The 26,156-nt window shown below is 40.3% G+C and overlaps 1 protein-coding gene and 1 pseudogene across 1 annotated transcript in view; one reads left to right on the top strand and one right to left on the bottom strand.

The window, feature by feature from the left end:
• ECR1 (E1 C-terminal related 1) overlaps positions 1–26,156 on the top strand; it is a 249,823-nt gene that overhangs the window by 110,141 nt on the left and 113,526 nt on the right. The gene's annotated exons all lie outside the window — the stretch shown is intronic.
• Positions 3,348–4,691, bottom strand: LOC149260374 (14-3-3-like protein E pseudogene; annotated as a pseudogene).

Below are 26,156 nucleotides of genomic sequence, written 5' to 3'. Positions count from 1 at the left end.
ATCAACATCTTCATTTGGATCATCATTTTGATTATTTCCTGCAACATCTTCATTTTCAACATTTAAATCATCTAATGCTTCACCTTGTTTCTTTTCACCATCGCTATCATCTTTCTTATTATTGATTTCCTTTCAACATTCTTTAACTTCTACATATGATTTTTCTAAACGCTGAAATGCTTCTTGAATTTACTAAACTGCTCAACGCTTTCAGGATGCAAATGTAATGGCACATTGTGCGGCGAACAACGTTCAAAGACCTGCATGATTATATTGTGCGCCATGGCTCTAATACCACTAAAGCATAAAAACTGATAGCTTGTAGGCTTGAATGTAAAAATACACGAGGTATTTAAAATAATAATTTATTATATATAAAAATGTACAAGTTTGAATGTTACAATGAGGACTTGCATTTATATACCTAAGCAGGTGTCCTTGCGTGAATGATTTTAGACATGCCTTTTCACTTAATGACTATTTAACCTAATTAATATTTGATTATTTAATATTTATATTTTATTTTATTTATTTACTTGTTATGAATTATATTCATAACAGTAAGTAAGCCTTGACAAAACGAAGTGTTGTAGTATAGTATGTGGAAGGAGAAATGGAAATAGGAAAAGGGGGTTTGGGAAAGGAAAGAAGACGTGAATGATGGAATGATATGGTGTGGGACCAATGCCTATTAATCTAAGGGTTAATGGAGTCATGAGACATTGCAAAATGAATGGATGGATTTGTCACTATTAGCGACTTTGAGATAGGCTATGACCTTCATTAATTAATTGTGTCTCAAAGGTAAAGTGAACTTATTTGATACATTGAACCTTAAGGTGCTTGCCTGAAATTATAATGTGGGAAATAATTTTGGAGGTCTTATTTTGCCACACATTAGTTTAACGTAATGGTGTTGTTTATTATCTAATTTTCAATCAACAACTAGATATGATAGAAGACATCAAATAAGACAACTAGGAAAACCTCTTCACACTGCTTATTCCTAGATCAATAGTGGTCTCATTCCTAGGCTTTTATGTTATAATGAAAGTAAGAAGTTCCTAAAACCGATTAACGACAAATGAATAACATATAGATTAACCATAATACAAAGCAACAATACCTCACTTCTTTATTAACATTCAAATTTAATACACAAGAGTGCTCAACATCATTATCTCCAATCTCCAATCTACAATCACTTCTTTCACTTTGTACCTTCCAAACTCACGGTTCCTTTGGTCAGTCCATCCATCTGACATGATGGTACATCCTGTTTTCACCCATGAGCTTTTGAAATCTTTCAAATATTCATCAATGGACATAACCTCTTTTTGCAAAAGACATCCCCTTAATTCATGCATAGTAGGGCCTTTGAAGCCCTTTCCAGCAACAAATATCAAACATAGGTTCATAATATGGTGAACGGGAAGCATTGAAGGGGATAGCAACATCATACCACCATCTAGCTATGTAATCACAGACAACTTCTCTTAATTCTTTCTTCCAATGGTCATTCTAAAGTAGGCTACATTTGACCTCTATTAGCTTGAGTACCATGTGCACTATCAGAGGGAGAGGAGGGTGTGACTGTGAAATAACTTTTGATATCACCCTTCTTTTTAATTTTACCCTTACCCTTTTCTTGAATAGACTCCAAAGAGGGAGGATCATAGTGAAAGGGGTTCGATGCATCAGTGCAAGGGATAGATGAAGATCCCCCATAATCAAAATTGGGGTTGACAACCATCATGTATTTTATACTCCTCTTCCGCCCTATTTCGGCTTCTATTTTTTTGCCTAGCTTTTTCTTCCTCAAACTTCTCAAATTTTTCTAGCAACTCCTTCCGAATTTGCCCAATTTGTTCTGCTGGTGCTGCACATGGAACAATTTGGCCTCTAATACCAGCCAAGTGTTGTTTAAGCTTGTGAATGCCCCCTCCACCTCCCTTAATCCTTTTATGACAAAATTTGCAATACATTTGATTATCAATCATCTCAGCGTATGCCCAAATAACATATTTCATTATGGGAGCCATTTTCTGATGTTTGGAATTGGAAATGAAAGGACAAACGTTTGAAAATAAAAAAGAAAATGAAACAACTCTTCAATGTTCATTTCTTTTAGAAAAAATACTCTTTTCAATTTCTAGATTTGCAAAAAAGAAAAGCAAGGGAAAATTTGAGAAGTGAAAAAAAAACCTCTAACCTTCTTAATGCTGCTCCAAAAACCAACTCAATTCCGCTCGAAAATGTTGCACCAATGATTACCCAAGAACCTCCTCACTGCGGCTCCAAAAGCCAACTTCAACTCTTCAAAAAATCCTCACAAATTCTCAGACAAATGCAATGAGATAGCTGTGAGGAAATGTGAGAGGGTTGGGTCACTTTTATAGTCTTGGGAGAGGGTTAGATGCAATGATCAAATTTGAAGGGTTGAGAAGGGTATATATTCATGTCGCCCTTCCATAATGAAAAGCTTGAAAAAGAAATTACATTTCAATTGACAACAATGTATTATCTCTATATTTCATTTTCAATCAAGTTTATTCCAATTGTTTCCTTAAACCATCTATCCTTCTGGAATAATCAAAATTGGACATCCAATTTAATTAGAGACTTTGTTGAGAAATGTTGATTTTTTTTCAAAGATGTAGAGCTAAAAAATTATATTAATTAATTCGAAGACAAACTTGGGATCACTTTTTTTAAATTAAATTTCATCACAAATATATCAACATTTTTCATGTGAAACTATAAAATAAAGATTTAAATTTAAAAACGAAAATTAGGTTTTTAATTGATATAATGGTGAAACCCAGTTGTTGAGATTGCATGTTTTTGAATATCCGTGGCATCGACATCATACATTTAAACTGCTTTTCTAGTGATTTGGGCTAGATTTAGCTCGCTGGGATAGAACAAGCCTCCTCCGAAAAGGTGCATTGTATTCCCTATTTATCCAGCATGTAAAGATAAAAGAAACCACATTTAAGCTATTGTTGTACACAATACAAATTTTCGTAGTTCCTCCATCTGAAGCCGATCGTGTCACTAGCAGATTGAAAAAATGACATAGTGTGAGTGATTGAAGGACACACCTAACTAATCTTACCTTTGACTGTAGATATTCTTGATGACAGTGCGATGCAACACGTGAAGACCCAGAGCCTAGAGAGTTCGTTTGTGGTGTTGCCTGGTGCCAAGGAGGCCCCTCAGAGGAGTTATATACATCCATGAACTCTACGCGTTGGGAGCAACTGCCTTGCTGCCTCCATACACAAACATTCCCATCCCTCTTCTGATATTCTTCTCCTGCCCTCAACAATGTCTTTTCTCATGTTCTAAAAAATGGTGGAAACTTTTTTGAATAAATTAATCTTTGATCTCTTCCACATATCTCCCTGCATGTGTGAGGTCCATAATGTTAGATTGTCACAAATGAGTTGTATGATGAAAGTTTTGTCCTTGTAAGAATCTTCACCTAAGGTATCTAACTCCGCAATTGCCTCATCAAATGCCTGTTCTGCAAGATTACAGGCTCTGTCAGGCGAATTCAAAATATCATAGTAAAATACAAAGAAGTTAAGAGCCATCCCTAGCCTAATATGATGCATTGTAGCCAACTTTGCCGTAGCAATATCCTGCGCAAACTTGTAAGCTAGAAAATTGTTTTCAGCGGCCTCCTTCCTCTCGACACTCGTCTTAAACTCTGTAAGGTGTTGCTCTAAAGGAGAACAAAGAGACTACTCGCAAAGATGTTAAGCTAGTGGTTCCAGAAGAAGCCATTTCTCCTACGCTACAATTATTGCCTAAAGCAGGTGTTATAGAACCCTGTGTTGTATGCCCCTCCACCTTGAGTATTACCTTTTTAATCTGGTAGGGTCAATGGAAGTTGGACCTACTGCAAAAACCTCACAAACTGGGCATAAGAATGAAAAGGCATAAGTAGATATATGAAGTATGATTAGGGAAAAGAAGGAGTTATAAGAAGGTATTTTCATTGTATTAACGCTTGGATATGCACGAGGTGTTCAAAAAGTTGGAACAGGGGAAGGTCGGTCAACTGCATAATTGCCTGCTTCATCGACTAATCACTGCTAAATCCTTCCTTCCCTTTCTAGTCTCGACGAGCAATTTGGATGCATCGTAAAAAGGTCTCCGTTGGAGGGAAGGAGAAAGGTTGGATTGACCCGTTAATTTAGCATGTAGGGGATTATTCAATTCATTGTTCCCTTTCTTTTCCAAATGGTTTATGCTATAGGATATGGATCACAGTCACCCGCACATGCCTCTGTGTGTGGAACCAGGAAAACTAGGTTGATGGTAATCGCCCTTCATTTTGAGATAGAAGACCTTGGACTCTGCGACGAAGGAAGAAGGGATGAGATGGGAGTCGAGGAGGCGGAGAACGCCCTCACAGGTCTTGGAAAGCTCCGCTTCCACCTTGACCTTATACTCCATCATGGTGATCACATTCTCATCCTTGCCCTTGCTGGCACTGATCATGTTCTTGTAGGTGATAATCGTAAGTTGGCCTCCTCCACTGTGAGCTCCTCCACCTCCACGCCTTTGGTCACTTTCTGCACGAACTCCACCATCTCCTCATAGCGCTCCGCTTACTCAGCGAGCTTCACCATGTATACATTCTGCTCCTGCAATGACTCCACCATCGCCGCTACCGACATTTTTGCATAGATCTTAAAAACTTAACTTCACCTCTGGGTCTCCAAGAAACGACTACTACAATGGAGAAACACACAAATGGCAGAACCAAGAACTGTGACTGGATTTTCTGTGAAAGCAGTGGTGCCAGACAATGAAGGGCAGTACAGGGAAAGCAAGGGTTTATCAATGCTGGAAACTCGTAACTTCGCTGGAGTCATAGCAATTAATTACAAAATCGTATGACTTCAAAGTAATTGCCCGCACTGATAGTTGAAACAATGGGTGAATGATGTTAACCTGTCTTCGAAGTAATTTCCTGAACCGACCATTCAAACAATCGTTGCGTACGATTTTAGAAATGAGAGCAATGCAAGTGCAACCAAGGGTCCAGTGTCTAGAGATATCAGGAAATTTATCAGGCCATCGACAACCCTTCAGGGGGCATTTCCCTATATTTTTTCTTTTTTAAACCAGTAGAAATAGAAACTAACAATTTTTTTCACGGCTAATTTTAACATCGCCCTTCTAAGATATGCTAGACCCCTCTGGACAGGTTGTGACGTGTTCAATTTTCAACACTGGTTAGATGCATTGAGGAAAAAAGCCAAAAAAAAAATCACTTTCAAGTACGACTTTGCCGCCTTTTTTCGTTGTGGACAGGCTCGATGGAGCCAACCATTTTGTTACCGAACCGATAGAGTCAGTGTCTGGCTCAGCCGGTTTGGTAACAAACCGAGCTTTGGACCAATTTTTCTACCACACTAACCAGGGCAGGGGTCTGACTCGGGTGACAAGGCTGAGTCCATTTCAAACCAGCCCGGTTTTAAAACTATGCTCGAAATGATCACCCTATAAATGCCAATATGACCCTTTGGAGGGCTTGTACCTGTATAGGGAGACCAAACCCCCAAATGAAGACCCACCTACAATCTTGTATAAGATCCAATGTGTCTCCTCGCCTTCCAGTACAACAAATCATTAATGCAATTGAGTAAATGAGTTTACGAATCATGGAACCAAGTGGACCCCTGATAGTGGCATGCCCTTCCATAATGGGCTTTAGAGTGTACAGGTGTCATTTGTGTTGACATAGATTGTCATTGATGTCAATATGGCAATATTCGAGGAGCCAGAGGAAGAAAACAGAGCCATCAAAGGAAGCAAACAAAGCCATCATAGGAAGCAAACAGAGCAATATAGTGTATGTTAGCGCTTGAAATTTCACCTCAGGCTGAGAAAGGCAAACTCCAAGGCAACATCAAACCACTTAGCCTCGTAGCTAGCCCTACGGGGCAGGAGAGGGCTCTCTCCGGTATATCTCGGCAAAGATTTTCAAAGGGCGGAGATAACCAATAAAGAACACTGATTTTAGGCTAGTAAACTGATAAAAGGTTTGATTTGAGATTTTTAGGATTTTGGTGGAAAATCGGGGAAAGGCAATTTTGGGTGCGGGGATTGGACACAGTTTTTGCAGGGGGTTCTTTGGGGCAAGGTAGGAGACTGTATTGATGCCTTTGAAAGAGTCAGATGGGCAAGAATGACTGGTGAGGAGCTAAGGAGAGCAAGTAAACACCTTGAGTTCTCCTTAAACAGATGAAAACATTGATATTAAGCAAACTTAAAAGCAGAGCATGGCAATCATGAATTCTACTTTAACACTTCATTTGCCTAATTTGCAGAAGGAAAAGTAAGAAGATGAATCACATAACAAACTTACAAGTACAAAGAGAAACACACCATCAATACATGTAACCACAGGAATCCCAAAAAGGACTGCAAAACCCTGGTCTTTCTTCCTTTGCCAAAATTGCAGAGATACAATGAGTAATACAATAGAAGCTTTCTCCCTCAAGAGTCCAACCATGAAAATGACCAAGAAAGTACATAATATAGGCAATCTAACATCTTTCCTTGCCTCTAGGGGTCGAGCTCACTATCCTAGGAGCTGTTTCAACCAATTCTAAACTGAGCACTGAAAACTAGGCAGTCAAAACAACTTGTCTCTATAAGCTAGGAAACCAATTCATTCATTAAATTTTTGCCTATCTCATGAATGAATCTTCTAGAAGAGATAAATGAGTGTCAAAATATCATAAAATTACATCATTTACAACAAGGAGGATCAAAATCCACTCCAAAAAGTCAAATCCAGTCAAAATTGCGTTTTGCTGAGCTGTAGGTGCATTTCTGTGAAAATTGCCCAACGCATAGCGCCCTGATTCTGAACGCGTAGCGTGCCTTTGGAGCAACTTTTGAGGCACTTCCAGGTGTCCAAATGAGGAAAAAGTGGGCTTGTTGGAAAGGTCTGGATGTCTACTTTCCAACCCAAGTGGAATTTATGAATTTGGTGTCCATTTGCCCCTCCAAAATTTCAATCTCCCAAGACTGCTTCCTGTGTGTCAAAAAAGTGGCAGAAAGTCATTTTTTGCATGTTTTTTGACCTTCTGGAGGCTCAAAACTTGGTGAAATTTCTTGGCAATTGCTGAGCAAGTGTATTTTTGCATGACAAATCCAAAAATGCTGAGTTTTCCTGAAATGGAGTTGCCCATCTTAAGGGTCGCGTGCGGCGCGCTACGCGTTGGGGAGGAAAACCTGTGTTTGGCACAAAAAATTCACAATTGACAAAATTTTCTCCAAATTTCTTGAAATTTGGGTTGGGAGTCCCCAATCAAGTACCATGCTCAGTCAAAGAGGCTTTGGCCAAAATTTGGAGTGGATCGGACCTTTTCCATCGTTTTAGTGCCTTGGCCAACCTCCTTGGATCTGGCGATTGTATTTTTAACATTTCTTTAAAACCATGACACCTGTGCAAAAAGTGAAGGAGGTTTTTCTTCCTTGGCCTATTGTGGACAAAAACCTCTCTCAGTTTTCCCAAATTCATCTTTGATTGCTCTGAAACATCTTTTGAGTAAAACCTACCCCGATGTGAGGAACAAGGAATTTTGTCGAAATGAAGCGAAATGAAGGGGATAAGAGGCTTCTAAATTCTTGGGGAAATTTTTGGAAGTAGGGAGGGATGTTAGGAAGCAGGGGAAAGTGGAATCGTGGAGATCGAGTGAGGGGAAGGGGTCCAAAAGGGCAAAACACAGGACCAACCTAGAAAATTGCCAGGTTGTAGCAAGAAACTAGGGTTTGTGCGAAAATGAGGAATTTGGCGGATCTAAGGGATGGGAAGCATTTAATAAGGTACTTTAAGGATAGGGGAAGGTGTATGAACATCTGGATACAAGTTTTGCTAATGATTTGACCATTCAAGAGAAATTAGCTTTCAAAACCCTAGGAGAGGGAAATGACATTGCCTAGGTGCAACTGAAGCATGAACAAGGCGTAAAATGACTCATTAGACACTGACATGATAATGACAACCCTATGAATGATGATAAACTCCGCTGAATGGTGACATGGACCAACATTTGGACAACTTTAGAAGGAGTGAAAGCAAACCCTAGACCTAATGCCTAGTGACCAAATTTTGCTTGAAAACTCTTTGAAATGACAAAATTTGACCTTGACACTCTGAAACCACTTTGTAAGAGCATATTTGATCACTGGAGGAAGGCTGGAAAGACTGACACTAACAGTGTATATGCATGCAAATACACTATCGAAGAAAAGTATGGCAAAGAATGCCAAAGAATACACTATCGGGAGCTATCGGGAGAAATATAGTGTATATGTATGTAAATACACTATCGGAAGCGCAAACATATATATATATATATATATATATATATATATATATATATATATATATATATAAGCTATATACACTATCAGAGGCTAAACCATGTACATATAGAGGAATACACTATCGGAGCGGAGAAGTATGCATAGATCGGCAATACTGAAATCGGCAGGTTCGGTTATGTGCCATCACCCCAAACCTCCGACAGCGATGAATGTTGCGGACCCGACGAAACATATGTTCGGGTGTATAAACAGGTGAAGTCCGTCAAAAGTGTTCTGAAGCATGTTTTCAGTGTATTTTAGATTTTCGGGCTCTAAGCCTTGGCGCATTAAAACCTGCGAATTTGCAACTTATATACATATATATTATATAATTGCGATACATGCAAACCTGTTGAAACACTGCAATATGATTTAATATCATATCGCATCCGCCCTATCGGTAATCGCATATTGCAATACACAAAGGGCTGTCACTCCCCCAAGCGCTGATTGCGATGTATGTTGCGGACCCGATGCAACATTGCAATTTGTTTTAATGCCCTATGGCATCTGCAGGTGAATCGGCCATCAACCATCGGGAAGCTGCGACTGCTGATTGAGATGTATGTTGCGGACCTGATGCAACATTGCAATCTATTTTAATGTCTTGTTGCATCTGCAAGTGAATCGGCCATAGAGAAGCTGCGACTGTCGATTGAGATGTATGTTGAGGACCCGATGCAACATTGCAATTTGTTTTAATGCCCTATCGCATCTGCAGGTGAATTGACCATCGACCATCGGGAAGCTGCGACTGCCGATTGAGATGTATGTAGTGGACCCGATACAGCAATAGATGCGGGTGTAATGTTTTATGAAGTCCACCCTTTAGCGTTACAACCGGTTTTTTTCACATATTCCTGTGTATTTGAATATTTGCATTGCGCGGGGTTTGAAGGCAAAAATGCATTAAGAAACGCTCCCGATAGTTCAGAAGGCCTAAATGAAAGTTGATTGCGATTGCGATTGGGACGTGGCATGTTCGTTAAACAATAAAGTCCTGTGTATGCCTATTATCATTGGAAAAAGGGGCTCTGTTACAGTCTTAACATACAACAGTTTTGCTCTGTGTATTTGGTCCTTGTCGTTAAATCAACATGTCCCAGGAGTGTTGGTGAGCATGAAGAGACAGAGGAAGCTACAGAGACCGAAAATCCAAAGCAATGAAAAAGAGGGAAGCCAAAGGACAAGCCAGCGCAGAGGAAGCTGAAGCGAGTGTAGAGGAAGCCGAAGAGCCAATGGAAAGTGTAAACAAATAGTCAGAGGCATTAGGAATACATAAAACAGGAAAAACAAAAAAGGTGTCTGTGTGTATAATCAGAGTGACAGGAACTCTAAGTTCAGGCAGAAGCAGGAGAGTAGGAGTGAAGCAGAAGCTCAGCAGGCTTGGGAGTAGAGAACTACAACAAAACAGTCTATACCAGAATTGGGTTAGAGCCCACGGGGTTGGAGCCTCAGAACTGAAAGGATTGAAATCCTTGGGAGTTGGTGCTCCTAAGTGCAGAACTATTGCCTTGGCAAAATAGAGTTGGTGCTCTGGAGGTTGTGAGGGAATCCCACACTTGGGTGTATAAATGTTGGAGGGAGCAATCATGGTACATGAGTTATTTCAGCCTTTGTTTTTCCACCCTTCTTCATATGCCTTTTGCATTTTTAATTGATCATTCTAGTTCTTTGCCCACCAAGGGTTGGGACAATCATGGGTTCCTTAATGATGTAGGGGGCTTATGTAGGGGTCTTAGGAACCATGGTGATGGCCATAATGATAAGGGGTAGAGCTCATGTTGGCTTTTGCCCATGTGCTAAATTTGTATGTCCTGACCATCTTTGGCATTTTGTAGTACATTCCCTGTTGAGAGTGGCCAAATTATGCTTTTTACTTTCCTTTTAGCTGCATCAACCTCTAGGGCATTGTTCCAAGTAGTATTGATAGAGTAATCAATGTTAGTAGAATTCGGGTTAGATTTCTCTTTCTTGATAATTACTTGTGAATTATGTTGGCTTGTTTTACTTATTTGTTATATTATCTTTCATCAAACAATTACCAAATTATGTTTGTGTGAAGATCACAAAAACACAATACACAAGATGTAGGCGCTCTGCCAGGGAAAACCCCCTATCTAGGGGAAAACCCAGTGAAAATATCTTTCTTCAATAGTTTTCTTGAGACTCTTCAACCTAGACATAGATCTCCTCCACAACAAGCCATCCTTTCCTTCTTTGGTCCAACCTTGACCTAGTAGCAACAACACTTCGACCCCAACAATTTCGACTTGGCAGCTTTCGACATCAACTTGCAGCAGCATCAGCTTCGACTTTGAAAAAGAGACTTTCATCTCCTAAAATAACCCACACGAGAGAGAGAGACATCCCAAAACTTCAATTTTTTCCTTCCCTTCCTTCTTGACCAAACTCACACTCCTTTTAGCCTCCTTCACCTTCGCACTTTTCCTAGCTCTTTCTTGGATATTGAACTTGTGTGAGAGAGCAAGTCCAAATAAAGTCAATCTGCTTCAATATATAGGATTTTGGTGAGGTGGAATCACTCATTTGAGGCTGACTTGATCTCCTTGAGCCGACTTGGTGTGGAGGTTACATAATTCATCTTCGACTCAGAAATAATTCTTTTTACATCGTTTAAAGCCCAAGAAGGGTCTCATAAAATATACGACTCTAATGAATCATTATTAATCCTAGGAGTCCACAATGGGGACTTTTAGTAATAAAATGATGACCCAAGCATGAAACCAATGCCTTAATAAGTCATTGTAACAATAATAAAAATTCTTTTGACAAATAAATTTTATGAAGACTGAACCTAGTTACATTTTTTTCAACACTCCATCATAACTAGGGAGGTATTCATAAGGAAGATCTCAAACTATATGAACTATGAAGAGTTTAGGCACCGCAATGCTATGGACTAGATTCTTGACCAGGGCAATCTATCCAAGGTCTCTCAACAGTTTAGGCCCCGCAATGCCATAGACTAGATTCCTGACCAGGGAAATCTATCCGAGTGGGACTAAGATGGAATAAAGCTTTCAACCTTTCTAGGTACCATCAAGATTACTTGCTAACCACCAACCTAAGGATCTAGGTGCGTATCCGAGGTGAGAGCTCCATGACCAACGCCACCCTTCCTACTTCGAGAAGTAGACATCAACACATAGTGCTGGCCAGAGGACCTCCCAGACAATGTGTCTCACACACAAGGCCTCAACAAATCTCTTCCAAACTTTTATCATTATCAACACGATCAAGAATATCAACTCAACCAAGCATGCTTCTAAGATATTCAGACTTCTTATTAGGAAGAGACTTTGTTAGTATGTCAACTACCTGATCATCTATCGGGACATACTGTAGCTTCACGATCCCATCCTGCACCAAGTTCCTAATATAGTGGAACTTATTGTTGATATGCTTCGTCCTAGCATGAAACATAGGATCTCCAGACATCTTGATACAACTTTGATTATCACAATTAATCACAGTAGGATCCAGAGGCTTCTCAAACAAATATGTCAGAAGCTTCCTTAACCATACAGCCTCCTTTCCTACTTCACATGCAACCACATACTCTGCTTCAACACTACTCAAAGCAACGAGATCTTGCTTTCTACTCATCCATGAGATCATGGCAGATCCCAAACTAAAGCATCCACTGGTAGTGCTTCTTCCATCGGTCTCACTACCACCCCAATCAGAATCTATGAAGCCAATCAACTTGACTTCCTTGTTATTTTACTTTAGGCAGTGATGTATCGTGCCACGAAGATATCTCAATATATGCTTGGTAGCTATCCAATGATCATGATGAGGCTCCAACTAAAACTGACTAAGAATATTCACAACAAAGCATATATTCAGCCTAGTATTTTTCCCAGATACATCAAAGAACCTACCAACTGTTGATAGGAGGTAGGATCCATGAGACTTGAGTTAGAGCTCCTCAACTTCTTGAGATTGGTGATCATATGATAAGTCATGGGCTTGGAACCTATCATCCAAAATTTCTACAACAACTTGATGATATACTTTCCTTGCCCTAAATATATCTCCCCAGGATTTTGCCATACTTCCAGACCTAGGTAATAGTGCATCAGTCCCAAACCTTTCATCTCAAGCTCGATTGCGAGCATCTTTTTGCATTCTTGTATTCTTTTCTCCACACCTGTAATGAATAGATCATCCACATATAATAGAATAATGATTGGCTCATTATTCACAACCTTGATGTAGAGATTTGGATCAACAAAACTCTTCACAAACCCAATTCTTAGAAGATATGCATCCATTCTTGCATACCATACCCTAGGAGCTTGCTTCAAACCATATAGGGCCTTATTGAGTCTACAAACATGAATATCCTTGCCATTTACCTCAAAGCCTTCAGGTTGCTCAATGTATACTTCCTCGTCGATGGTCCCATTCATAAATGTTGTATTCACGTCCATTTGATGGATATTTCATCCCATTGTAGCAGCCAATGAAACCAAAGATCTAATGCTAGTATAACTTGCAATGGGTGGAAAGGTTTCTTCGTTATCTATGCCTTCCTTTTGAGAGAAACCCCTTGCAACAAATTTGGCCTTGTATTTATCTATACTTCCATCAACAACGTGTTTGATCTTGTAGATCCATTTTGAGGTGACAACCGATTTGTCACTAGGTCTAGGAACGATTTCCCAAATCCCATTCTTCATGACGTATTGATATTCTCTCTATAGCTTTCTTACATACTTCACTATTTGAAAAAGGTTTTCTTGTTTGTTTTCCCAAAGAGCATCCCTTGCAAACTCCGTCATGATCTTCTTTGATATCGGGGATGCCATGAACTAGATGTTTAAGAGTGGGAATGACCTTGTAGTGAAGATGACCATATCTTCTATGCCATAGCTCAATGGGATTGATTTCCATATTAACTAGGGCTTGAGAAGGTGGTGTAATGACTCTATACAAGCTTCCTACACGAACTCCAATAACTCTAGCTTTATCAATACTTAGATCTTTTCCCCAAACCAAGACCTTTCCATCAACAAAAACAACTCTATCCCCTTTATCTTCTAAGCAAGAAATTGAAAGAAAATTCTTTTTCAAACTTGAAACATATAGTATGTTGTTGAGATGTAGTTTTGCTCCATTCTCCAGCGTCAAAGATGTTGATCCCAAGCCTCTAACAGCATAACTTTTGTTGTCTCCCAATTCCACTGCATGAGAAGATGGTTCCTTTGATAGAGTTTGAAGTTGTTTACTTTCCCTTGTCATATGCCTTGATGCTCCACTATCAATGATCCATGCATTATCATCATTAAGTGACCCTGTAAGTGCAACTAAGAACCCTTCACTTTTGACCTTGTTGAATAAGTAGTTGACAACCTTCTTGATCCATTTTCCTATATTATTGAATCCCATTCTTGTCATAGAGGGAGTAATCATTTCCTTCAAGCCAACGAAGTGATCTTCAATCTTCTTCGACCTTAGCTTTGATACCATGTTGAGAAATCAATGTTAGTAGAAATAGGGTTAGATTTCTCTTTCTTGATAATTACTTGTGAATTATGTTGGCTTCTTTTACTTATTTGTTATATTATCTTTCATCAAGCAATTACTAAATTATATTTGCATGAAGATCACAAGAACACAAGACACAAGATGTAGGCACTCTGCAAGGGAAAAACCCCTATCTAGGGGAAAACCCAGTCAAAATATCTTCCTTCAATAATTTTCTTTAAATTCTTCAACCTAGACAGAACCCTCCTCCACAACAAGCCAACCTTTCCTTCTTTGATCCAACCTTCAAATTGGTAGCAGCAACACTTCAACTTCAACAACTTCGACTTAGCAGCTTCCGGCATCAACTGGTAGCAACAACAACTTTGACTTTGACAAAGAGACTTCGATCTCCTAAAGTAGCCCACATGAGAGAGAGAGAGAGAGATCCCAAAACTTTGATTTTGTCCTTCCCTTCCTTCTTGACCAAACTCGCACTCCTTTTAGCCTCCTTCTTCACCTTCGCACTTTTCCCAACTCTTTCTTGGATATCAAACTTGTGTGAGAGAGTGAGTCCAAATGAATTCAATCTGCTTCAATATATAGGCTTTTGATGAGGTCGAATTGCTCATTTGAGGCCAGCTTGATCTCCTTGAGGCTGACTTGGTGTGGATGTTACATAATTCATCTTTCACTCAAAAATAATCCTTTTTACATCATTTGAAAGCCCAAGAAGGGTCTCATAAACTATGCAATGACTCTAATGACTCATTATTAATCCTAGGAGGCCTCAATAAGGAATTTGACTAATAAAATGATGACCCAAGCATGAAACCCATGCTTTAATAAGTCATTGTAACAATAATAAAAATTCTTTTGACAAATATATTTTATGAAGATCGAACCTAGTTACATTTTTTTCAACACTTTGGATGTGGATAGACCTAAAACAAAAGAGATAAGATGGCCTTTGATAGACTTGAAGAGAATTCTTTGAGCTCTTAATTCTCCCTTACTTTACTCGACCAGTTGTTGAGCATTAATTTTGTCTGGCGCTAGAGCTGTGCCTTCAGCAAATTGCATAACTCCATTTTCCTAGAGAACTAGATCAATTCTCTTCTTCCAAGCTTTGTAATTAGAAGCTCCATCAAGTTTGTTGCTTTCCTTGCAAATTGATGTCATTTGACTAGGAGGATTAGACATAGAGAATAGTATAATACTTGTCCAAGGTGATAGAGAATAGTATTTGACTATTGTTAACTGCAAATTTGACAGGGCTGTTTTGACTTTTATTTGGCAAGTCAATTTTTGACTTTTGTACTCTCTCTGGTTTGACTACAAATTTGACAAGATTGTTTTGACTTTGATTTGGCATGTCAATTTTGACTTTTGTACTCTCTCTCTCTCTCTCTCTCTGTTGAACATTTGATATAATAATAAGAATAATTGATCAAAGGGTTTTCCCCATCTTGGGGTTTTTCCCTAGCATTCGCCAAATCTGGTGTCCTCTTGTCTTGGTTTGTCTTCTGCATTTTATTATTCATGTTCTATCTATAGTTACTATCAATGTGATTGTTATTGGAAATCTAAATTGGAAATTGTCATTAGGCTCCTTAAAGGACATTGAAGTAATTGTGCTAAGCATAGAACATACCACTGTTAACTAAAATCAACATGGTATCAAAGCTCAGGGGAAGACAAAGCCCAAGCAAGAGAGAGAGAAGCAACTACTAAGAGAGATCTATTAGACAAGTCTCAATGGCTTCTACATCTTACTTCAAGACCGAGGATATGCTCAATGATAAATGTGACTATCATGCATGGAAGATGAATTTGGACCCAACTTTGGAAGAACATGATGCAATAGACTATGTGCAGGGAAAAGTGGTGGAGCCTCCTTCAAATGCATCGACTACTGCTAAGACAAATTATCGAAAAGATGAGGGCAAAGCAAGGCGATTTTTGATTGACTCTATTCAAAAGCATTTGGGTGCCTATATTTTTGATTTGGGAACTTCTAAGGAGATATGTGAGAAGTTGGTTCGGATGTTCAAAGTGAACAATGCAAATCAAATCCTCTTTTTCAAGAACAATTTGAAGGATATCAAGGTGGACAAAGGGGAGTCTAGCCAATCTTACTTTATGAGAATACCACACGTCAAGAATGACTTGCTATCTATTGGAGAAGTTATCGCTGACAAGGGGCTCGCTCTCAATGCACTTGGAGGTCTTTCAAGGACTTGGGATGTATTTGTCACCACTATTCTCAACAATGATAGGATACCTAGTTTCGATGAGTTATTGGCTAGATGCAATCAAGAGGAGATTAGGATGATGGAGAGATACAAGCTCTCAAATGGAAATGAATCTAGTGCTTTCTACGTTCATGCAAAGAGGAAGAATAATGTTGGTCGAAGGAGACAAATTCAAGGATTCAAGAAGGGATTCAAAGAAGGAAGAAAAGGAAGGAGCTAAAATTGCAAGAGGTTCAAACACTATGCTAGAGAATGCCCTCACAAGAAGAATACTCCAAGGGATGATGCCAACAACAAGAACAACAATTTCAAAGGCAATGGCAATCAAAGGAACAATAGGTTCAACAACAAAGGAAAGAGGAATGCTCCAGTTTCTCGAAATGGAAATGGTCGACCTCCCAAAAGGACGAGAAATACCAGGTATGATGAAGGTAATATTGTAGAAAAACAAGATGAGTTTAATCTTATTTCCGTTCTATCTACTGCCTCTCCTTCAAATACTTTGGATCATTGGTTAATTGATAATGGAGCCTCAAGGCACTTCATTGGGTACAAGGTGGCCCTCTCAAATTTGGTTGAAAAGAAAACTTATTTGAAGATCATAGTTGGAGATAATGCCACCTACCCTGTGAAAGGGATAGGTACTGTCACTCTTCACTTGAATTAAGGTCAAACTATTCATCTATAAGAAGTATTGTATGTGCCCAATTTGGAGAAGAACCTGGTGTCTATTTATGTGATGGAAGATAAAGGCTTCAAGGTGGCATTCATTGATGGAAAGGTATGTATTTGGCAAAGTCACCCTAAAGATGCATTTACACTTGGTTTTAGGGTTGATGGTCTCTATCAAGTTGGTGGAAGTCCTTTGGGAGCATTGGCAAGCAATACTTATCTTCAATTTGAGCTATGCCACTGAAGGTTTGCCCACTTACATTACAATGCCTTAACCTGGAATAAGGACGATCGTCATAAGTACGCCTGAGTTCAACATGAATCATGAGGGAGTCTGTCAAGGTTGTGCAGTTGGGAAACATACAAAGGGACCATTCCCTTCTAGTGAAAGCAAGACCATCGATATTCTTCAACTAGTCCATTCTGACCTATCTGGTATGTTCTCTGTAAAATCGTTGGGAGGGTACTTATATTATGCAATCTTTGTGGATGATTTCTCACTCAAAACATGGATTTATATCTTGAAGAAGAAAGATGAAGTGTTGAAATGGTTCTATTCTTTCAAATCATTTGTGGAAAATCAAATAGGGAAGAAGATCAAGATATTTAGGACCGAGAATGAAACCGAATTCAAATCAAATGACTTCAATGACTTCTGCAGAGATGCTGGCATTAAGAGGGAGACAACTGTTGCATACACTCTTAAGCAAAATGGAGTTGCTAAAAGGAAGGATAGAACAATAATGGAAGCCACTCGTGCCATGCTCCATGATCAAGGCCTGCCAAAGTTCTTATGGGGAGAAGCTGCCAACACTACTATATATGTTCAAAATGGGAGTCCGCCTCAAGCATTGGATTTCAAGACACCTGGAGAAGTTTTCACTGGTAAGAATCCTGATATTTCTCATTTTATAATTTTTGGTTGTCCCTTATACTTTCATGAGCCTAAAGAGAAAAAGAATAAGTTGGAAGCTTCTAGGAAGAAAGGTATATTCGTTGGCTACAATGAAAATTCAAAAGCATATCGAATCTATGTGCCTAGTCAAAGAGATGTGCAAGTAAGTCGTGAGGTCACCTTTGATGAAGATACTGCCCTTGGGAAAGCTAGATATCTTCCTATCCCAAGGAAAGACAATGATGATGCTGCAGAAAAACAAGTTGAACCTCTGACGGATGAGCCTATGCCTAATGGATCTTATTGATCCACCTCCTGGTGATTCCTCTACCTCAAGGAAAAGACCTCTATGTCTCAAAGATACTCTTGAAGATGCTGAAAAACAAACTGCACCAAGAGGGACATTTCGCGAATGTAAGAAGCTGAACAGGTATCAAGGGTACTTGGCTGCTATGAGTACTATTGTTCAATCTGCACCATGCACGTTCGAAGAAGCCGTAAAACACCAAGTGTGGAAGGATGCAATGAATGAGGAATATGAATCTTTCATGAAGAATGATGTCTGGGACGTGGTTCCTAGACCTAAGGACAAGTTCGTGGTCACTTCTAAATGGCTTTACAAAATCAAACATGGAGCTGATGGGAGTGCTGAAAAATATAAGGCCAGGTTCGTTGCACGAGGCTTCTCTTAAAAGGAAGGAATGGACTTTAACAAGATATTTGCATTGGTTGCCCGACATACCAATATCCGATCTATTATTGCTCTCGCTGCCAACCAAGGATGGAGCCTACATCAAATGGATGTCAAGACTGCCTTTTTGCATGGCTTGCTTAAGGAGGAAGTCTACTTGGAACAACCTCAGGGGTTCGAAGTACAAGATCGAAGGACACATATATGTAGGTTGACGAAATCCCCTTATGGGTTGAAGCAAGCCCCTAGGGCTTGGCATGAGAGAATTGACAGTTATCTTAGGAAGGTGGGATTTACGAGGAGTTGTGCTGATTGAAACCTATACTTCAATGTTGAAAAGGACATGCCTCTCATTTTGGTCTGTTATGTTGATGATCTCTTTTAGGCAGGTGTATACCCTCTCATTTATCAATGCAAGAGGGAGTTGACTTTTGAGTTCGAGATGAAGGACCTAGGACTAATGCACTACTTCCTAGGTCTGGAGGTCTAGAAAAAGCTAGGCGAGATTTTCTTTTCTCATGGAAAATACATTTTGAAGTTGCTAGAGAGATGTGGGATGGTCGATTGCAAGTCTGTGTCTACTCCAATGGAACTCAACTTCAAGAAGCTATGTGGAAGAGCTGTTGGGCCTGAATTGGCAAACCCTTCCGAGTATCGACAACTTGTGGAGGCCTTGATGTTCTTGGTAAACACCTGACTGGACATATGCTTTGTTGTGAAAGAGTCAATTTACGGCTGAGCCTCATCACATACATTGGATTGCTGATGAGAATCTCTTGGGATATCTCCGTGGTACAATCAACTATGGGCTGAGATGCACTGCCGGGAATTTGAGGCTACATGGATATTTTGATGTTGACTGAGCTGGAAACGTGATGACTTGAAAGAGCGCATCTGGATGTTGCTTCTCATTGGGGCTTGCTTCGATTTCTTGGTTGAGCAGGAACCAGAAATCTGTTTCTCTAAGCATTGCTATTATGAATATATTTTATATAAAAAATACAATAAATTCAAATAAATATAAATAATAAAAATCATAGTAATGGTTATTAAATCGTCATTAGTTAAATAGAAAGGCATGTCTAAAAAAGACATGACCATTCATGAAAGGGTACCTACCTAAAAATATAAGCAGATCCTCATTGTAACATTCAACCACATTTGTACATTCTTTTTTTTCCGAAGAAATAGAGTTCGTAATTTCTATTAAGAAGATAACAGAGATTACATGTTGTAGATGCCGAAGCATATGCTGTAATGTAGTGTAAACCACTAACAATAACCAATACTTCTGGGAAGTATGCAGATACAGCCCTCAGCAGGGCCTCCAGAAGATAAAGCCCACAGACAGGGCAGCCAGATACAGGGTATGTAAACCCCAACAGGAGTATACGCCTACCCTTTACAAGAAAATAAAACAGTAAATAAACAATAGCTTCGGTGTAGTACAGAAAAATTACAAAATGGCTGCCAAAATAACAGAGGGGAGAGGCACGAATTGGTAGAGGTAGACACCTCCCCCAGCCCCTCAACTCTCCACCCAATCACCTCAGAAACCAGAGGAAGAAATCCTCCCATATGTCCAGAGAAGCCAGAAAAAGAAATAACCCGCAACAGCCATAGAAAGCGGCACGAATCGGTGCAGAGAAAGACTCCACACCTCAGATCCCTCAACACTGTCCATGGCTGCAAAGGTTACAAGCGAAAATGACCAAAAAAGAAACCAGCCTCAGCAAGGGTGCCCAAACAGGTCCCGACAAAAGCTGAGGCGGGTCGGTTCGGGGGCAGAGGCGGCTAGGGCAGCCACCTCGCCCCCATGAAGAACGTCAGAAAGCCGAAACCCCTTGACTCCGCGTGCGGCGCAGCACAATGAACAAAGGCCCAAAACCCTTGCTTAAACCGCCAAGACGAAGGGTCGGTCGGTGAACAGAGAAATGTCGAGGAAGCCGAGGAGGAACGCCGCCGCCGCAAGCTCGAAAGACCCCCGGACCACGGCTGAGCAGATGGGAGGCAGCCTACCCGGATACACCAGTTGAGGCCGAATGAAACGAGTCTCGCTGAGGAAGGATGGAAAAGGGCGCTGCGCGAGGGTCGCAGAACCACCAGAGACGGCAAGCTCCGGAGCAGGAAGAGGCTGGCAGCACGAAGCACCAGACGAAGGCAGCCGGATGGACACGGAACCCCCACCAGTGGGAGCCCAGCCGCCGCAGGCACAGGCTGCAACCAGCGCCGAGAAACCCTAAGTTCCGCCGCCTCGTTTTGGATATCCCTTCTTCTTATGTTTTAATCTAATTACAAGTCATTTGTACATTCATCTTAGTAATAAAAATATTATTTACAAATACATTTGTGTATTTTACATTTCAAGCACAACAAGCTATAAGTTTTGTCGCTTCAGTGGTATTAGAGCTATTCGAGCCTTTGGACGTTATCTGCTGCACAAATCTGCCATTAAGTTTAGGCCTTGAAAATCATGGAATTAATTGAATATCATAAATTTAAATTGTTAAAGGAAGCATTACAACAAGTACAACAAATAAAAAAATCATTTGCAGAATCAACAAAACATCTTGAAGCATATGAACCCAACTTGGCAAAACCGGTGCAATAGATGAGGGTTTTAATATTAAGTAGCAGTGAAATAATCTGAGTACAACTAGATGCTGTAACTAGCAATCCTACAGAGAAATACTGGCAAAAAAAATATTGTGAGGAAATCTGCTCACTCCACAGGCAAATTTGGGCTCTGACCTCAGCTCAAATTGAGCCGTCCAAACTGACTCTGCGCAGCTATTGCGTCACCCTAGCGCAGTCACTTCTGCACTCAGCTCGAACCAGCTTCTCCTCAAGCTGTCTGGTCTGTTGTTGTCTAGGAAAATGTCTCTCTTGGCCTCCAGAACCTCTGCCCGACTTCTGTCACTAAAAGTCTGCTTTCCCCAACATATTCGAAATTGCCTCTAGAGGCTATTGCACTGCTCTACGTCAGCCTCACTATGGCTCACTTGCCTCTCTGCAAATGCACTCACCAGAACTGGAATCCTTCCTTCGGCTTCACTGCCCATGCCGCTCTCTCACTGCTTCGATCTCGCTTTCTCTCTCTGACAATTGACTACTGCTACTCTGGAAATTGATTTTCTCATGAAATCGAACTTCTCAAGTGTTTTCTCCAGGTGCCCATCGACTTCTTTTTATAATCCTCTATTGGGACTCCAACGACTAATATTAGATCTTAATCGATGGCTAAGATTAATTTGAAGTCGATCTGTGTGAGTTTCTAGAACATTCACACCTTGACTTAATTAATTCTGATTAATTAGCCATATTCTCGAAGTTTAGACTTGGGAAATATTTAAAAATCTGCTAATAATATAATTAAGCCATCTCTAGGTGGAATTTCTAGAAACGATTTCTGTGTTTTGGAGATCTTGTATTCTAACCTCTCCACAAAATTTCATGGCTAGAACACATTCGATGCTACAAAAACTAACACTCCCTCTTAGCGAGGAATGTGTTCTGGTGCCACTGTTCAACTTGTAGCATCACCCTGTCTTTGCATCATTTTCTGTCACGCTGCTGATGTCTGGGTGCTGCTGCCCACCAACTACGACACAACTCTGATAGCTGCTGCATCTGTGCTGTTGCTGACACCGTTGAACAACTGCCATTGCTGTATCTGCACTGCAACTCCCTTGTCATCCGCTGCTATCGCAATTGCAACTAAAAAATATCTTAAATACTGAATCAATTGTGATCAGTATGATGCATCTATCACCCGAGTTTCTGGCTACTGTTAGTATTTGCATTGTTAACTCTGCACTGTGCTAATTGCATTGTTGCCAACGCTGTGTTGCACTTGCCAACATCTGACTGCTACTAGTCTCTGCAATTGTCACTCTGGCATTTGACTGCATCTAGTGCCACTAATCCACCCTGCTATTGAACACTGTGGGCCCATGTAGCAAGGTATTGATCCAAGAGATGGACCTCCTTAAGGATATTGCCCATCTGTAGCACTCTGGGGCTACACAACCAAGTCACTCCACCTCACTCTTGGAGATATATCAGCAAACATGGCAAAGTCTTCCTCAAGCCTGGAAGAGAGCCTATCGATCTTTTTCGATGCTGCCTGTTGGTCTTGTTTCTCCTCCTCGTCCTTCTTCCTGAGAGGAAACTAGTTATTGTAGTGACCAAGCTCACCACATTTGAAGCACTTGACCTTTGATAGGTCCTTCTTCTTTCGGTGCTCCCCTTGTCCCTGATTGGGATGCTTCAATGCGAGGGCCACATTCTCCCCTCCTCCACCTGCTTCGATCTGCTGCTGCCATTAATGGAGCTCTTCAATAGAGCTCGTCTCAACTCCGATTGCCACAAGTCAACCGACATGCTGTCCCGCTTTGGTAACCTGTCTCTGCCCAATATACTTTGGATAAAGACTTGCCAGTCCTTAGAGACACTGTTGAATGCCAATCTCACAAGCTCTGTAGGTTGAGGCGCTGCCCCAACAACTGACAACTGGTCCCGGACCTCTTGAATCTTGGTGAGGAAGGGGTCTATGCCTTCCCCCTTCTGCATCTAGATGAGCCTCAACTTCTCCTCTAAGTACATTTTCCGTTGCTCAGAAGTTCCCTAGTACAACGTGGAGAGAGTCTCCCACATCTCTCTGGCTACTACCTTTGCGAACTATGTGTGAAATAATGTGATCTTGCACTCCGTCTAGGATCAACCTCTTTTCTCGTGCCATCTCCTTTCCATACTTCTTCAGTGGATCTGCATCCTAGGGCACTGCTACCATTGCATCAATGTCTTCAGGCCATGTTCATCCAGAAGGAAGGACATCCTTACCTTCTAGATGACATAGTTGGAAGCACCATCCAACCTGTCTTGATCTCGAAGTCCAGCGTTGGCCATCTCAACAAATGTCGAAAATCTGCTCTAACATTTTGGTCAGCTGTTGCTAGGCTATTTGCACTCCTTTCTGGAGTGTGAAACTCTGCTCACAATCACTGTTGATTTGCAAGGAAAATCGATCTTCATGAGACTAGAAGTTCCTTGGTAAAATTTTCCCTCAGTGTGTGCTCTTCTTCCACCTAATGCTAGCTTTGCTCTAGCAAACTGCTGCAAAAGCTACTACATCTAGCTAGGGATCTGTTTGTGCTAAAATACTCGATTGCTCCCTCTACCTCAGGAATCCCTCGAATCTCCTGAAGAAACTCGACCTCTTGGCAAAGTGACTTCGCTACCCTCTGGGGTTTCGATTTGCTTCCCACACTGAACAACGAAACCCCCTATTTCTTCACTACTGAGCTCTCTGGCTGATCATCTGCTCTCTGATACCATGTGAAAATTCTGAAACCTGAAATCCTATTGCAACAACTGGAAATTATTCACCTAATTGTTGTTTTTAATTAACAATTATTTTATTGTTTCCTACAACAAATACTGAATAACTCACATTATAACCTAGACAAATAAAACGGTGGAAGAAATGCTAGCACACATACACAAATTTACACAGTTATTTTTGGACAAATGTCCCCCAAAAAACCCCAACTTGGGAAAATTGGTGTAGTAGATAAGTGTTTTAATATTAAGCAACAGTGAAATAATCTGAGTACAACTATATGTCGTAACTGGCAATCCTACAGAGAAATACTGGCAAGAAAAATCTAGTGAGGAAATCTCCTCACTCCACAGGCAAATTTGAGCTTTGACCTCAGCTCAAATTGAATCGTTCTAACTTGCTCTACGTAGCTACTGTGTCACCCTAGCGCAGACACTTCTTCACTTAGCTTGAATCAACTTCTCCTCAAGCCGTTTGGTCTGCTGCTATGTGGGAAAATGTCTCTCCTGGCCTTCGGAACCTCTGCCCGCCTTCTGACTCTGAAACTTTGCTTTTCCCAAGCAGATTCGAAATTGCCTCTAGAGGCTACTGCACTGCTCTGCGTCAGCCTCACTATGGCTCACTTGCCTTTCTACAAATGCGCTCACCGCAACTGGAATCCTTCCTCTGGCTTGACTGTCCTTGCTCCTCTCTCACTACTTCGATCTCATTTGCTCTCTCTTCGACCACTGACTGCTGCTACTATGGAAATTGATCTCCTCATGAAATCGAACTTCTCGATTTTTTTCTCCAATTGCCCGTCGACTTCTTCTTATAATCCTCTGTTGGGACTCCAATGACTAAGATTAGATCTTAATCGATGGATAGGATTAACTTGAAGTTGATCTATGTGAGTTTCTAGAACATTCACATGTTGACTTAATTAATTATGATTAATTAGCCATATTCCCTAAGTTTAGACTTAGGAAATATTTAAAAATCGGCTAATAATCTAATTAATCCATATGTATGTGGAATTTCCAGAAACGATTTCTAGGTTTTGGAGATCTCCTGTATTCTAGCCTCTTCACAAAATTTCGTGGCTAGAACACATCCAATGCTACAAAAACTAACAAAATCCCAATCATGCTCAAGAAACTCCACTTGCAGTTCAACAAGAACCCAAAGAGTTGTATGCTTCAATTCTTAAAAGAAATCTAGCACAACCCACTGTTATACTTAAGAAACCACCTCTTGTGAGAACCAGGGCTGTACCAAATTCTGTTCAATGTTCATCAACTGTTTCCATTTCTACTTCACCAAATTCTCCTCCCGTCAATATGCCAGCTAACAACACTGTAGATGGACGTGAGTGCTCTATTTTTATCAACGACTTCCTGCAAATGTTATCCCTTCCCAAGTTGAGGAAGAGATAGAAGAAACTCAAGATACTCATCTGCTAAGCAATGCAACTGACATGCCCCAAAATGAACCACTGGATTCATCAGAACAATTTTTCAATTCAACTGATAGTGTTTTTTTGGAAGTTCATTATGTTGAATCGTTGGCTTCATCATCATCATCGGTAGCAAATGAGGTATCAAACTAAAACTGTGGTATAGCAAACCTTGTGGTGGTCTCAACTACTGATGACATCAAACACTCAATGATATGCACAATTGTTTCAACTCTGTTGAAATTTGGTACCAGAGGACAGGTGGTTCCCTAAGGCTTTGATCTTTGGCCTAGGGAAAAGTGTCCAAAAGAATTTAATTTTTCTCCTAAAGTGACTTTGTAATTTTTTTTATAAAGTTAAATCTAATTTAAAAGCGACTTTAAGTGATAAAGTTACTAAGTCTAATTTTAAAGTGACTTTTATAAAGTCAATGAAAAATTAGAAAGGAAAAGTGACTTTGGAAATAAATGACTAAGTGGGTCTTTATTAAAGTGGGGTGAATTAAAAAATAAAAAGTGAGATTTAAATGAGCATTTAATCTTAGTCTTAGATCTCAATCTATTTCAGCCATTGGATTTAGGGATCACCCAAAAGTCACTTGGGGTTAGATTAAAGGAGGAAAAGGAGGAAAAGATCATTCATTCTTTCATGAGCAGATTGGGAGAAGGAGAGCAAGAGAGCAAGAGATATTTCTGAGCAGGGAGGAGAAGGAGACAGCAGCTTGGCACACATTCCAAGGCAGCAGTTGAGCAGATTTGTACAGCTGATTCAACACACAGTGAAAGGCAAATTTTGGCACAATTTTTGAGGAGTGGTTTGCACAGAAATCGAGGAGCAGTTTGCTGGTTTTTCTACACGCAAAACGAGGGCCGTACAACGCATTTATTGCAGGCTATACATCGCATTTAATGCTGTCCGTATAGTTGCATTTAATGCTAAAAGTAGGCACGAAAATCGAGGAGGCCGTACAA

The sequence above is a fragment of the Pinus tabuliformis genome, chromosome 6 (genome assembly GCF_031772625.1).
Source record: "Pinus tabuliformis cultivar Carrire ecotype Pingquan chromosome 6, CPIR1, whole genome shotgun sequence".
Classification (NCBI taxonomy): Eukaryota; Viridiplantae; Streptophyta; class Pinopsida; order Pinales; family Pinaceae; genus Pinus; species Pinus tabuliformis.
Note: the sequence above shows the minus strand (reverse complement) of the source record. Positions and strands in the feature narration are given on the sequence as shown.